Raw genomic sequence first — 12234 nt, 5'->3', positions numbered from 1 at the left:
GGCAAGAATTTGGCATCTTGTAAAACTCAATATTATGTAAGAAATAGAACAGTAAATGTAGAGAAAAAACTAGGAAATTTTTAGATTTTTTTTCTGACTTAAAATATTTGTTAATACTTTATAGGGAGAGCATAAGATTTGACAAAATAATCATTTACTTCAAACATGAATTGCATTGTTCTATTTTGGGGAATGATAGATATTAAAATTAAAGAAAATTATCAATTAGTAGTCAATGGAATTTTGGTCTTTATCCTTTATGTGTTGAAACCTATAGTTTGCAAGTTGAATAATAGAAAGGAAGAAACCCTCTTAGTAGGTTGTATAGAAGTCAGAAAGTCCTCTCTGACTCCAATGACATTCTCTGACTCCAATGACCTTCTTCCTATCTGGAACTTCAGGAACAAAACACTTTTCAGATTTTCATGCATCAGTGTCAGGCTGTCACTGTAGAAGATTAAAAAAAAAAAAAGGTGTGAAGGTATAATTTGGTAAAAAATAAGTCTTACATTATTACTTCCATAGTCTTACTTGGTTATTATTGAGAAGAGGCTAGACAAGGCTGTGATAGTTGACAGATGCAAACAGCTCTAGAAAAAGAACAAAGGTGGAATAGAATGTAAATTATTTTTTCTAGGGGAATGGAAAAGCAGTAAATGTCATCACACACCAAGAGGATATGTAAGAGGGGTCAAACCAATAGATGCTACTAGTGTGTGGAGGACAATACCCAAAGAACAGTTTGAGTGAAGCCTCTCCCTGGAATCAGCCAAGACACCACCACTGCTCTTCCTCCTGGTGTTATATAATTTTCCCTCTGTCCCTGTAACCACTGGGATGGCAAAGGGATGAGAAGGATGACTGCCTTTCAAAGGAGATAAATTTTGAATTGACTAAGTTTGAATCCTGAAATAACTGATGAACTACACACTTTTTTTTTTCAACTAGAAGATTTATCTTAATTTGAGATAGAAAGATTAAACTGTCCCTCACTCCTCTTTACTATAAATTAATTGAAGTATGTTCTTAAGATCTAGCAGAGGTCAGTAGATGACTAACAAGGAAAATTATATGTCTAGAATTCTGAATAACAGGATAAATGTTTTAAAGCCTTTAATATGGTAGTTTATACTAACTGAATGCATGTTCTGTGGTATTCATTACCTAAAAAAAAAATTCCATGTAACACCTCACTTAATACTTATCAACTCTATAAAGATAAACCATTTTCTGCCATTTTATCAGTGAGCCAAATAAGATAAAGAAAATGCCCCACAGTTATACAGTTAGTATTAGATTGAAGATTTAAAGTATTCTAAAGAAAGAACTGATATATTTATTTTTCTTTAAGTTGTTTAATTTGAATTCCAGCTAGTTAACATACAGTGTAATATTAGTTTCAGTTACAGAATTTAGTGATTCAACACTTACATACAATGCCCTGTGCCCATCACAAAGTGCCCTCATAATCCCTATCATCTCTTTAACCCATCCTCTCACCCACCATCATTTTCCAAAGACAAACAGGTGGCCAGCAGACACATGAAAAGATTCTCAATATCACCAATCATCAAGGAAATACAAATCAAAAATACAATGATGTATCAACTTACACCAGTCAGAATGGCTAAAATTAACAACACAAGAAGCAACAGGTGTTGGCAAGGGTATGGAGAAAGGGGAACTCTCTTACGCTGTTGGTAGGAATGCAAACTGGTGCAGCCACTGTGGAAAACACTATGGAGGTTTCTCAAAAGTTAAAAATAGAACTATCCTATGATCCAGTAATTACACTAATAGGTATTTACCCAAAGGTTACAAAAATACTAATTCAAAGGGATACATGCACCCCAATGTCTATAGCAACGTTATTTACAAGGCCAAATGATGGAAACAGCCCAAGTGTCCATTGACTGATGAATGGAGACATATACATATATATATAGTCAGAAAAATGAATGAAATCTTACCATTTGCAATTATGTGGTTGGAGCTAGAGAATATTATGCTAAGTGAAATAAGTCAGAAAAAGACAATGTCATATGATTTCACTTATGTGGAATTAAAGAAACCAAACAAAAGTACACAGGAAAAGAGGAAAACTAAGAAACAGACTCAACTATAGAGAACTGATAGAACTGTGCTATTTAAATTGTATGGTAAAAGTAGAAGATTTTCAGTATTTATCTGCAAATAAAACATAGTGCATTTCCCAAATGTTATTTGGGTATATTTTTATGGTATTTATCCAGGTTTTTATCCAGCACCGTTTTTTTCTTCCTATAATCTTACTTTTTTTTTTTTTAAAAGATTTATTTATTTGAGGGAGATTGAGAGTGCAGGACTGGGAGAGAGAATCTCGAGCCAATTCCATGCAGAGCCTGACACAGGGCTTGATCTCATGACCCTAAGATCATGAATGGAAACCAATAGTCGGATACTCAACTGACTGCAAAATCCAGGTGCAAAATCCTATGATCATTCTAATACATAAAAATGCACCAAAGATGATGTAAGAGTTTCATCCAGTGTATTATAGCCAAGTAAATTACAAAACTTTTGTAAATTACAAAAAAAAAAAAATATATTTGTTAAACAATGATTTTTTTGTATAAATATGTTCCAAAAATTGCATATTCCCTACTGATACCAAAAATTCACTAATTGCTTATCTGAAATTCAAATTGGCTGAGTGTCTTATATATTATTTGTTAAATCTGGTATCCCTATTCTAATTGAATCTTGGGCAAATAGACCTAAATATTTTATTTATATAGATGATAATGATATTTAACATTTTAGGGTGTTATTGTGTACCAGGGACTATTAAGTGCTTTTCCATGTTTGACCTTGTTTCTTTATCACAGCAGGTCTATAGAGTAATTATCACATCAATCTCCAGTTTTCCTAGTGAGAAACTGATGCTCATAGTAGTTAAGTTAGTTCCATAGATTATGCAAGCAGTAAAAGTTTATAAAGTAAATTGATAGGTGTGACTGTGGACTTAAAACTGGGCGGTACATATTCAAAGTTTTATTAATGACTACATAATTCTGTACCTTATAATGCCCCTCTAGTCACATCTGATCTCAGTCACAAGTGTGAATCAAGCTGAGTGTGAAGAATTGTCCTCCTTTTTCTTTGTGTCATCTTCAATTTCTCTCATCACTGCTTTATAGCTTTCAGAGTACAAGTGTTTCACCTCTTCGGTTATATTTGTTCTTGGGAGGCGGGGTGGCACCTGGGGTCTCAGTTGGTTAATTTTCGGAATTTTGATTTTGGCTCAAGTCATGATAACAGATTTATTCCTAGGCATCTTATTGTTTTTTGTGCAGTTTAAATGAGATTCATTCTTTAATTTCTCTTTCTGCTGTTTCATTATTGGTGTATAGAAATGAACAGATTTCAGTACATTGATTTTCTATCGTGTGAATTTACTGAATTCATTTATCAGTTCTGGCAGTTTTCGGTGGAGTCTTTCAGGTTTTCTATGTATAGATTCATGTTGTCTGCAAATAGTGAAATTTTTACTTCTTCCTTTCCAAATTGGATGCTTTTTATTTCTTTTTGTTGTTTGATTGCTGTCGCTAAGACTTCCAGTACTATGTTAAATAAAAGTAGGTGAGAGTGTACATTCTTGACTTGTTCTCGATCATAGAGGAAAAGCTCTCAGTTTTTGCACAGAGTATGATGTTAGCTATGAGGTTTTCATATACGGCCTTTATTATATTGAAATATGTTCCCTCTAAACCTAGTTTGTTGGGCAGCCCTGGTGGCTCAGTGGTTTGGCGCCTCCTTCAGCCCAGGGCGTGATCCTGGAGTCCAAGGATCGAGTCCCACGTCTGGCTCCCTGCATGGAGCCTGCTTCTCCCTCTGCCTGTGTCTCTGCCTCTCTCTTTCTCTCTCATAAATAAATAAATTAAATCTTTAAAAAAATAAACCTAGTTTGTTGAGAGTTTTAATCATGGGTGTATATTATACTTTGTGAAATGATTTTCCTGCATATATTGAAAGGATTATGTTTTTCTTATCCTATTTTATATTAATGTGATGTATCATGTAGATTGATTTGCAAATATTGAATCATCCTTGCATCCCAGGAATATCCCACTTGATCATGGTGAATGATTTTTTTTTAATGTATTGTTGAAATGGAAAGACATTCCATGATCATGGATTGGAAGAATAAATATTGTTATAATGTCTATTCTACCCAAAGAAATCTACGCATTTAATGCAATCTCTTTCAAGATCCAATAGCATTTTTCACAGAGCTAGAACAAACAATCCTAAAATTTGTATGGAACCACAAAAGACCCCTAATAGCAAAGCTATAACATAAAAAGCCAAACCATAACAACAACAACAACAAAAAAGTAAAGTTGGAGGCATCACAATTCTAAGCTTCAAGACATGCTACAAAACTGTAGTAATCAAAACAGTATAATGCTGTAACAAAAATAGACATATAAATCAATAAACAAGAATGGAAAACATAGAAAGGAACCCACAGCTATACGGTTAGTCAATCTTTGACAAAGCAAGAAAGACTATCTAATGGGAAAAGGATGTCACTTTGATAAATAGTGCTGGGAAAAATGAACAGCTACATGCCAAAGAATGAAACTGAACCACTTTCTTAAACCATATACAAAAATAAATGCACAATGGATGAATGTCTTATGTGTGACATCTGAAACCATAAAAACCTTAGAAGAGAACACAGATAGTAACTTCTTTTACATCAGCAGTAACAATTTCATTCTAGGTATGTCCCTTGAGGCAAGAGAAATTAAAGCAAAAATGAACTATTGGAATTATATCAAAATAAAAAGCTTCAGCACAGGGAAGGAAACAATCAACAAAATTAAAAGACAATCTATGGAATGGGAGAGATATTTGCAATGACACATCTGATAAAGGGATAGTATCCAAATTCAATAAAGAACTTCTCAAACTCAACAACCAAAACATGAATAATGAGTTAAAAATGGGCAGAAGACATGACTAGACTTTTTTTATCCAAAGAAGATACACAGAAGACCAATAGAAACATGAAAAAATGCTGCTCCACCTCACTCATCATCAGGGAAATGCAAATCAAAACTACAATGAGATATAACCTCAAACTAGTCAGAATGGCTAAAATCAAAAACACAAAAAACAACAGGTGTTTGCAAGGATGTGGAGAAAGGGAACCCTCTTGCACTGTTGGTGGGAATTGAAACTGGTACAGTCACTGTTGAAAATAGTATGGAAGTTTTTCAAAACATTAAAAATCGAACTACCTATGATCCAGTAATTGTATTATTAGATATTTACCCAAAGGATACCAAATATACTAATTCAAAGGGATACATGCACCCTAATATTTATAGCAGCATTATCTACAATAACCAAACTATGGAAACAGTCCAAGTGTCTATTGACTGATGAATGGATAAAGAATAAGTACTATAAAAAAAAAAAGAATAAGTACTATATATATATATATATATATATATATATATAATACTATATATAATACTATATATATATAAGTATATATATATACTTATATATAATATAATACTACAATGTATATATATATATATACACATTGTAGTATTATTCATAAAAAGGAATAAAATTCTGCCCTTTGCAATTATGTGAATGGGTGTGGAGAGTATTATGCTAAATGATATAAGTCAATCAGAGAAAGATAAAACCATATGATTTCACTCACATGTGAATTTAAGAAATATTTCATTCCCATGTGAATTTAAGAAATAAAACAGGCAATAATAAAAAAAAGAGAGAGGGGGGCAAAACAAGAAACAGACTCTTAACTATAGAGAAAAAAAGAACTGTTGGCTATCATAGGAGAAATGTGTGTATGTGGGGGGGAGGGTATGGGTTAAATAGATGATGGAGATTAAGGAGTATGGTTTTTATGAAGAACACCATATTGTTGAATGGAAGTGTTGAATGACTACATTGTACACCTGAACCTAATACTACACTGTATGTTAACTAACTTGAATTTAAGCAAAAAAATTTAAAAAATCCCTACTAATCTACAGACTTGTCACCAACATCAGAACAGATCACTTCTTGACTGTGATGAAGTAAGTTGACTCCATTATCTTTTCTGAACAGAGACGAAAATAAGGTCATTGTGTAAACCACAAGAATTATCAAATGACTATCTTCCCAGCTGATATAATATCTGCTTCCTTACCAAATGTTTGTTTAGCCTCATTCCATTTTTTTTCTGTCTTCTATATAATATTAATGAAGAGAAAGAACCATAAATTTGCTTCCCACTACTAACAACACTCAAACTGGAGCAAGATCTCAGAAAGCACTCATTTGTGAAACCTCTGTTTCTTGAATCCTCATGAAAAATCATCTTTTATGAAACACCCTGTACAATGTTAAGCTTTCTCACCAGTTACAATAAACCAATAAACCAAATTCCATACAACCGCAGCAATGTTCCTGTTGATCTGAGACAGATGAGCATCAACACTTGTCATGGTCTGCTTTTTTCATTTTAGATTTATTGATAAAAATGTACTAAACTCTTGATTTGGTTTGAGTTTGTATTTTTCCTTGTGACTAGTGAAAGTTAAGAATCTGTTCATATATTTATTGGCCATTTTAATATATATTATATATATATATCCAGATTAATTTATTAGTGTTTATTTTAGAATATTGCATCTAATAATAGGAGACAATTGGACATCAATTCCTACTATCTTTGATATACTTTTTTTACAGTCTTAGCTGGTGGGTCATATGCTTATCCTATTGGGCTTCAGTTCTGAAGGATGAGAGGCAGTACAGCAAGATTAGAAATATGGAGGCAACATACGTTCTCATACAACATATTAAAGTCACCAGTATTTATTGTATTCTAGCCTGTTTCTGGGTATACTACTGACATTTCTGCTTGCAACCACTGTTCAACATCAGCCTCCAGCATATCATCATCTTTCTGTTTTGCAGGTCGATTAACAGCAAGTTAATGATGGCAAACTCATGTTTCATAGTCAACTGATATCTCATGTTCAATTATTTAATATTTATAGGAATCCTATGTAAGTCACTATTTCTCAAAAAGACAGTGACCTGTTAAGAAAAGGTTTACATCAAAAGTGAAATGACTGTTTCTTTGATTTTCTTCTCAAGGAAAGCTGGTTTCTTTTTATTATTTCAATCTGCCACAAACACGTTAAGTGTATTCAATTAGGTGATCCATATGATTCAAACACAGAATAGCTTATACTGTCACCAATTAAAACTAAAGTCTTTCCCTTGCTTTAGAAAACACTGGATTGTGATCACTTTTTTATATGTTTGAAAAAATGCACAGACTATCTGGATATAAGTCTTGATTACAAAAGTCAACATTACGTTAAAGTCACTGTCCCAGAATAACTGATTTCATTGTAGTAAATTAGTGAAATTCAACTTTTCCCAAACAAGAAGCTTTACTGATTATAAAGATAAAATTGATATTTTGTACCATTTAATCTTTTTTAAAGATTTTATTTATTTATTCATGAGATACATAGAGAGAGAGAGAGAGAGAGACTTAGGCAGAGGGAGAAGCAGGCTCCTCCCAGGAAGCCCAATGCGGGACTTGATCCTCAGACCTGGGATTATGCCCTGAGCAGAAGGCAGACATTCATCCGCTGAGCTACCCGGGCATCCCTGTACCATTTAATCTGTTATACAAATTTTTGCTCTGTGAAATACGGATGCTATTTTATCAGTCATAGTTATTGTGAGAATTAACTGTATAGAAGAACACCTGACACCTACTAAGGACCCTACAAGTGAATCTTAATAATGATAAGGTACATATCTAATTTTTGGACCTATAGACTTTATAATCAGATCATCTTAGCATGGAATCTGTAGAATGCAGAACCTATAGTAGAATGTATTTGCAGACACTTTATTTCAGATAATGATACCATCAAAAAAAGAATGAGAAAAATTTAGGTAAATAAATTGTGGTGTGTCACCATGCTGGCTAGTCTCCTTAGTAAAACAAAGCTAGTTGCCTAGGCATTCATTAACCCTTCTTTGTATGAAACCACTGTACCTTTGAACAATCTGATGGCAAGGTAGAAATAAAGAGTTAGAAATGTATTCCCTATTTTCTTTTGCCTTTTATTGTTGGTGTTATTGTCATTTAATTTTTCTCTCTTTGGTCAATGTTCATCTATGATGTGCTAACTACTTTATACTTCGAGAGTTAGCTTCATTGGGCTTTTTGAGCATCCCTTTGGATAACCATATTGCTCACTTGAGATGTGACATGTCTTTTGATCCTACAATTAGTAGATCCTTAGGCCTAGCTGGATGGGGTATCATGATCTGAAGCTCTCACTAAGTTTTGCAGGGTAGAACAAGAGCCTCTCCTTCACCTTGGGATATTCTGAGACAGCTAGTGAGGATCAGAAATTCAGTCATGAAGGCAGCAGGGATGATCTGCTTGAACCAGAGGAGGAGACTAGAGAGGCCAAATTAATCAGGGGAGAAACATGAGTGAGAAACAGTCTATCCCTGATAAAACTCAAATCAAATCACATTCTCTAACAGATTCTGAGTGTCTTCTAATCACATGAGAATAACATGCATATACATAATATTCTGTGATTGGATAAGTGAAAATCCAACTTTTAAGGTGGTGACCAATTACAAAACCTTAAAAATAGTTAAAGCAAAATAACAACCCAGGCTAAGGCCAGTTATTGAAGGTAATCCTAAATCTGTAACTGATATTCATCAGTTTTCTACTTGACCATGAATTTAGAGTTTTCTTACACTTAGGTAGCATTTCAGATGTTTTTGTTTGCTTGCCTGTGGGCACTGAGCCTTTGAAGCTATACTGTTCTCAGGCAATAAATGCTGTAATTCATTATTCATAACTATAATTTAACATAAAAGAATCAAGACACACCCCTGAGTCCCCTTAGCTTCACATTCCCTCTTGCCCTATCCATTATTTAGTAATTTTTCCAGCTTTTCATGAAAATCAAAGTCCATTTTTTGCCAGCACAATGACATAACCAGTGGCATGAGGAATCCAAAGTTGCTATGTTAGCATCACACCTTCACTTCCACTTAACTTTTCCATGGGCAGAAATGCCTTGCACTTCTCAAAAGACCAATAAATAGAACCTGCCAAAGTCTCAGGTTTCTAGGATGGGAAGCAAATTTTCATAAATAGATCTCTGGGCATATCAGTGAAAGGAGCAGAAGTTTTTTCAACCCCTTTATTTCCAGACCCCATATATTATGGCATTTGTGACTCAACGCTGTATTTTGACTGAGTTCAGGATATACAATGTAGTTTTTAGGGTAACAGATGAATCTTTCAAAGTATTTTCCCTTTAATGGGCCGTTATACAGGCCTATGTTTTATAGGCCTGCTGCTTTTCAGTAATGTGATATATGGTAAGATTAGTGAACCACATAACTATGATCCCGCTGTTGCTTATCCTTTATGGTAAAATGAATCTCTTGATCTGAATAAGGCATTCTGTGAGCACTCAGATTATGTTGAATAGGAAGGCTTTCTGAGTTATTTTCCTGTAAATAGGATTTATGAATAGCACTGCTGATTTAGCACAGTTAAATAATCCTGGGTAAAACGGAGCCCATATTAAGACAATACATTGCCACCACCCTTGCTATTATGGCCCATCTCTTAATTTGCCTATTTGCAAACATTAAGGGTATAAGAAGAGAGAGGCTGGCTGACTATAATAGGTCAGTCATAATGTTTATGTGATAACATTTCCTATATGATGTCTCTGTGGATATAAACAGAAGATAACAAAGATCACAGGATTTTTTCTGTTCTTATTGGTTCATTTACATTTTTTCCCAAGTCATTTTTTTTTCTAATATTCCAGGACTATACTGTCCACATCCCATGCTATCCAGGCCATTATTTCCCCCTTTAGTGAGATATCAATGTAAAACATGCATTTAGCCACCTCTCCCTACAATTAGAGTGGGACAGTGAGATGAATGCTTACAACTCTTCCCACTGGAAAAAAAATACCACAATTCTCTGGAGTTTATCCTGAGTGGAATGGAGTGCAACTGCCATCTACTTTAGGCTACCGCCATTATATCTGATGTTCTGTATGTGAAGTAGGCCCACATCTTTTTCATCCCTCAGTGGGTTATAGGAAATATGCCACAAAGCAGTAGATGATAGTTGAAGGACAGATCTTTGTACAAAAGTAATAAGTAAGCTGGGAGTCTGAGCCTCATATTTCTACATCTACTTAAGGCTGATCTCAAATGTACCAATCACATGGTATGGTACTGTGTTCCTAAAATTATGAATCAGTAGTTCAATAACAGTGCCATGATGCGAAGCTGTAGCTACTTAGTCAATATGTGTTCAGTGATCAAACATACAATCTCTACCTCGTCCCAATATCATGGGAGCTATGTCTAAAAAAGACATTTGTTTTTTGCCTCAAAGGGCACAGTCTGGACTTGCAGCACACTAAAAGCCTGAGAGGCTAGTCTTGTAAGGAGTTAAAAGCAAAGTATACACAGTGTGAATATCAGCAAAATACATCTATGTCACCTTAGTTCTTTTGGGTCCATGATCCTAAAGTTAAGCAGTGTTTTCTGCAGTCTGTTTTTACTACAGAAAACTCTCTTGTTCTAGATCACATTCTAAACTAGCAGAATTTCTAGGCACTATTTTAATAGGTCAGGATAATAGATTCATGTACAGTATATACTGCCTCCAAAATCCAAAGAGGTGCGTTAAGTATATATTTCTCAGTGGTAGAAGTCAGTTGTTTGAGAGTGAAAGGGACTTTATATTAAAGAGGATGTCCAAGATTACCAAAATCCTGTACCTATATAAATTTCATTAATTTGCAATCATTTAAAACTTTTTAGGGATCATCTTGAATCTCTAGCAAGCATGTTGTTTACTAGAGAATTTAGGGCTCTTGCCACTTCCTATTCTTCTTATTAAGAATACCATAATGTCATTAGACAAAGTATCAGTATGATCAAGGACCCTACATAATACAGACTGTATTATGTCCAAGAACAGAAGAGCAAACAGAGCCCTGGAGCCAGAGCGATGAAGATGCACTATTGAATTTCCTGTAAAATATAAGTATATATTTTTTGAGAGAGAGAGAGAAAGACACACATGTGAGCTGGGAGGAGAGGCAGAAGGAGAGGGAGAGAGAGAATATTAAGCAGGCTTCACACTCAGTACCGAGCCCAGTGTGGGACTTGATCTCATGACCCTGAGATCATGACCTGAGCTGAAACAGAGAGTCAGAGACTTAACTGAGTGAGCCACCCAGGTGGTCTGACTTTTTTTATCCTTCTTGTTAAAATAAGGATTAAGAGAAAAATATTCACCAAACTAAAACCTACATACAAAATGTCAGAGGCTGTATTGATCTGCTCTATATAAAATATAACACCTGGTACAACTGCTTTCCATTGAGGTTTAGATAGGGAATTCAAATGAGAAATGATGGGGGTTCCTAGGTAACTCAGTCAGTTAAGCAGCTGCCTTGGGCTCAGGTCATGATCCCAGGGTCCTGGGAACTAGGCCAATGTTGCACTCCTTGCTCAACGAAGAGTCTGCTTCTCCTTCTCCCTCTGCCCCTCCACCATGCTCATTCTCTCTCTCTCTGTCTCTCTCTCTCTCTGTGTATCTCTCCCTATTTCTCACTCTCAAATAAATAAAATCTTTAAAAAAAATTTAAAAGAAGAAATCATGATGGATACAGGTCTCTTTGAATCTTTAAAATCCTTTTATGTTTTCTCTGTAAATATTTCTATGATGTGGTTTTGCTTTGTATATAATATCTTGGCCAGAGGATTATTTTTTAGGAGCTTTTTGCTAGGGTTTCCTAGCACAAAGGTCCAATGTGAGAACCAGTGTGAGGCTTCTCTCATTTGTGAAGTATATCTATGTCAGGTAGACACTCAAGTACTGGAAAATACATTGTGCAATAACACATTAGACATCCTATGTGATAAACTTAGTCCTAGACCATATATTACTTGATGTTCATATATCAGTCAGTCCAGAAGATTATTTTAGCATTTTATGTAACTTAGTTTCCATGTCAGTTTAAATATTATACCTGAAAATCATAAAAAAATTTAGTGATTATCCTTTTTCTGGTACAAAGGTATATTGGCAAATTTCAAAAACTTCTTTTGGAAAAG

The sequence above is a fragment of the Vulpes lagopus genome, chromosome 16 (assembly GCF_018345385.1).
Source record: "Vulpes lagopus strain Blue_001 chromosome 16, ASM1834538v1, whole genome shotgun sequence".
NCBI classification, from domain to species: domain Eukaryota; kingdom Metazoa; phylum Chordata; class Mammalia; order Carnivora; family Canidae; genus Vulpes; species Vulpes lagopus.
Note: the sequence above shows the minus strand (reverse complement) of the source record.